This window comes from Andrena cerasifolii, unplaced genomic scaffold (assembly GCF_050908995.1).
Source record: "Andrena cerasifolii isolate SP2316 unplaced genomic scaffold, iyAndCera1_principal scaffold1485, whole genome shotgun sequence".
Classification (NCBI taxonomy): Eukaryota; Metazoa; Arthropoda; class Insecta; order Hymenoptera; family Andrenidae; genus Andrena; species Andrena cerasifolii.
This window is the reverse complement of record NW_027486377.1, coordinates 1-4,141: the sequence shown is the minus strand read 5'-3', so window position 1 is coordinate 4,141 and position 4,141 is coordinate 1.

Genomic DNA, 4,141 nt, shown 5'->3' with positions numbered 1-4,141 from the left:
TGCCGAAAGACTTTGAAACCCGCCGGGACTTTGAAATATTTCGGAGCGATTGGAGTTTTTCGAGTTTTTCTCGAAAACTAGCACGGCGACCGCGTACGAACCATTAGAGTAACACTTTGGGAATTGAACGAGGAACACGGATCAATGGTTGTTTCCGAAGATTTGACGATTTTCGTCGCCGTCGGACGACGGTGCCGAAAGACTTTGAAACCCGCCGGGACTTTGAAATATTTCGGAGCGATTGGAGTTTTTCGAGTTTTTCTCGAAAACTAGCACGGCGACCGCGTACGAACCATTAGAGTAACACTTTGGGAATTGAACGAGGAACACGGATCAATGGTTGTTTCCGAAGATTTGACGATTTTCGTCGCCGTCGGACGACGGTGCCGAAAGACTTTGAAACCCGCCGGGACTTTGAAATATTTCGGGAGCGATTGGAGTTTTTCGAGTTTTTCTCGAAAACTAGCACGGCGACCGCGTACGAACCATTAGAGTAACACTTTGGGAATTGAACGAGGAACACGGATCAATGGTTGTTTCCGAAGATTTGACGATTTTCGTCGCTGTCGGACGACGGTGCCGAAAGACTTTGAAACCCGCCGGGACTTTGAAATATTTCGGAGCGATTGGAGTTTTTCGAGTTTTTCTCGAAAACTAGCACGGCGACCGCGTACGAACCATTAGAGTAACACTTTGGGAATTGAACGAGGAACACGGATCAATGGTTGTTTCCGAAGATTTGACGATTTTCGTCGCTGTCGGACGACGGTGCCGAAAGACTTTGAAACCCGCCGGGACTTTGAAATATTTCGGAGCGATTGGAGTTTTTCGAGTTTTTCTCGAAAACTAGCACGGCGACCGCGTACGAACCATTAGAGTAACACTTTGGGAATTGAACGAGGAACACGGATCAATGGTTGTTTCCGAAGATTTGACGATTTTCGTCGCCGTCGGACGACGGTGCCGAAAGACTTTGAAACCCGCCGGGACTTTGAAATATTTCGGAGCGATTGGAGTTTTTCGAGTTTTTCTCGAAAACTAGCACGGCGACCGCGTACGAACCATTAGAGTAACACTTTGGGAATTGAACGAGGAACACGGATCAATGGTTGTTTCCGAAGATTTGACGATTTTCGTCGCCGTCGGACGACGGTGCCGAAAGACTTTGAAACCCGCCGGGACTTTGAAATATTTCGGAGCGATTGGAGTTTTTCGAGTTTTTCTCGAAAACTAGCACGGCGACCGCGTACGAACCATTAGAGTAACACTTTGGGAATTGAACGAGGAACACGGATCAATGGTTGTTTCCGAAGATTTGACGATTTTCGTCGCCGTCGGACGACGGTGCCGAAAGACTTTGAAACCCGCCGGGACTTTGAAATATTTCGGAGCGATTGGAGTTTTTCGAGTTTTTCTCGAAAACTAGCACGGCGACCGCGTACGAACCATTAGAGTAACACTTTGGGAATTGAACGAGGAACACGGATCAATGGTTGTTTCCGAAGATTTGACGATTTTCGTCGCTGTCGGACGACGGTGCCGAAAGACTTTGAAACCCGCCGGGACTTTGAAATATTTCGGAGCGATTGGAGTTTTTCGAGTTTTTCTCGAAAACTAGCACGGCGACCGCGTACGAACCATTAGAGTAACACTTTGGGAATTGAACGAGGAACACGGATCAATGGTTGTTTCCGAAGATTTGACGATTTTCGTCGCCGTCGGACGACGGTGCCGAAAGACTTTGAAACCCGCCGGGACTTTGAAATATTTCGGAGCGATTGGAGTTTTTCGAGTTTTTCTCGAAAACTAGCACGGCGACCGCGTACGAACCATTAGAGTAACACTTTGGGAATTGAACGAGGAACACGGATCAATGGTTGTTTCCGAAGATTTGACGATTTTCGTCGCCGTCGGACGACGGTGCCGAAAGACTTTGAAACCCGCCGGGACTTTGAAATATTTCGGAGCGATTGGAGTTTTTCGAGTTTTTCTCGAAAACTAGCACGGCGACCGCGTACGAACCATTAGAGTAACACTTTGGGAATTGAACGAGGAACACGGATCAATGGTTGTTTCCGAAGATTTGACGATTTTCGTCGCTGTCGGACGACGGTGCCGAAAGACTTTGAAACCCGCCGGGACTTTGAAATATTTCGGAGCGATTGGAGTTTTTCGAGTTTTTCTCGAAAACTAGCACGGCGACCGCGTACGAACCATTAGAGTAACACTTTGGGAATTGAACGAGGAACACGGATCAATGGTTGTTTCCGAAGATTTGACGATTTTCGTCGCCGTCGGACGACGGTGCCGAAAGACTTTGAAACCCGCCGGGACTTTGAAATATTTCGGAGCGATTGGAGTTTTCGAGTTTTTCTCGAAAACTAGCAGCGTACGAACCATTAGAGTAACACTTTGGGAATTGAACGAGGAACACGGATCAATGGTTGTTTCCGAAGATTTGACGATTTTCGTCGCCGTCGGACGACGGTGCCGAAAGACTTTGAAACCCGCCGGGACTTTGAAATATTTCGGAGCGATTGGAGTTTTTCGAGTTTTTCTCGAAAACTAGCACGGCGACCGACCATTAGAGTAACACTTTGGGAATTGAACGAGGAACACGGATCAATGGTTGTTTCCGAAGATTTGACGATTTTCGTCGCCGTCGGACGACGGTGCCGAAAGACTTTGAAACCCGCCGGGACTTTGAAATATTTCGGAGCGATTGGAGTTTTTCGAGTTTTTCTCGAAAACTAGCACGGCGACCGCGTACGAACCATTAGAGTAACACTTTGGGAATTGAACGAGGAACACGGATCAATGGTTGTTTCCGAAGATTTGACGATTTTCGTCGCTGTCGGACGACGGTGCCGAAGACTTTGAAACCCGCCGGGACTTTGAAATATTTCGGAGCGATTGGAGTTTTTCGAGTTTTTCTCGAAAACTAGCACGGCGACCGCGTACGAACCATTAGAGTAACACTTTGGGAATTGAACGAGGAACACGGATCAATGGTTGTTTCCGAAGATTTGACGATTTCGTCGCTGTCGGACGACGGTGCCGAAAGACTTTGAAACCCGCCGGGACTTTGAAATATTTCGGAGCGATTGGAGTTTTTCGAGTTTTTCTCGAAAACTAGCACGGCGACCGCGTACGAACCATTAGAGTAACACTTTGGGAATTGAACGAGGAACACGGATCAATGGTTGTTTCCGAGATTTGACGATTTTCGTCGCCGTCGGACGACGGTGCCGAAAGACTTTGAAACCCGCCGGGACTTTGAAATATTTCGGAGCGATTGGAGTTCTCGTACTTCGAAATCATTTGGGGCCTTGAAATTTCACTGGGCAGCGCGGACGAACCCAAAATTAATTCCCAGATCCAGCGGCGTATTGCCTCGCCGCCGAAATAATCAAAGTCCCAGCGGCGTATTGCCTCGCCGCCGGTCAGGTCTGCTCTCCAGCGGCGTATTGCCTCGCCGCCGGTCAGGTCTGCTCTCCAGCGGCGTATTGCTTCGCTGCCGGTCAGGTCTGCTCTCCAGCGGCGTATTGCTTCGCCGCCGAAATAATCAAAGTCCCAGCGGCGTATTGCCTCGCCGCCGGTCAGGTCTGCTCTCCAGCGGCGTATTGCTTCGCCGCCGGTCAGCTCTGCTCTCCAGCGCGTATTGCCTCCGCCGCCGGTCAGGTCTGCTCTCCAGCGGCGTATTGCTTCGCCGCCGAAATAATCAAAGTCCCAGCGGCGTATTGCCTCGCCACCGGTCAGGTCTGCTCTCCAGCGGCGTATTGCTTCGCTGCCGGTCAGGTCTGCTCTCCAGCGGCGTATTGCTTCGCGCCGAAATAATCAAAGTCCAGCGGCGTATTGCCTCGCCGCCGGTCAGGTCTGCTCTCCAGCGGCGTATTGCTTCGCCGCCGGTCAGCTCTGCTCTCCAGCGGCGTATTGCCTCGCCGCCGGTCAGGTCTGCTCTCCAGCGGCGTATTGCCTCGCCGCCGTCAGGTCTGCTCTCCAGCGGCGTATTGCTTCGCCGCCGGTCAGCTCTGCTCTCCAGCGGCGTATTGCCTCGCCGCCGGTCAGGTCTGCTCTCCAGCCGGCGTATTGCCTCGCCGCCGGTCAGGTCTGCTCTCCAGCGGCGTATTGCTTCGCCGCC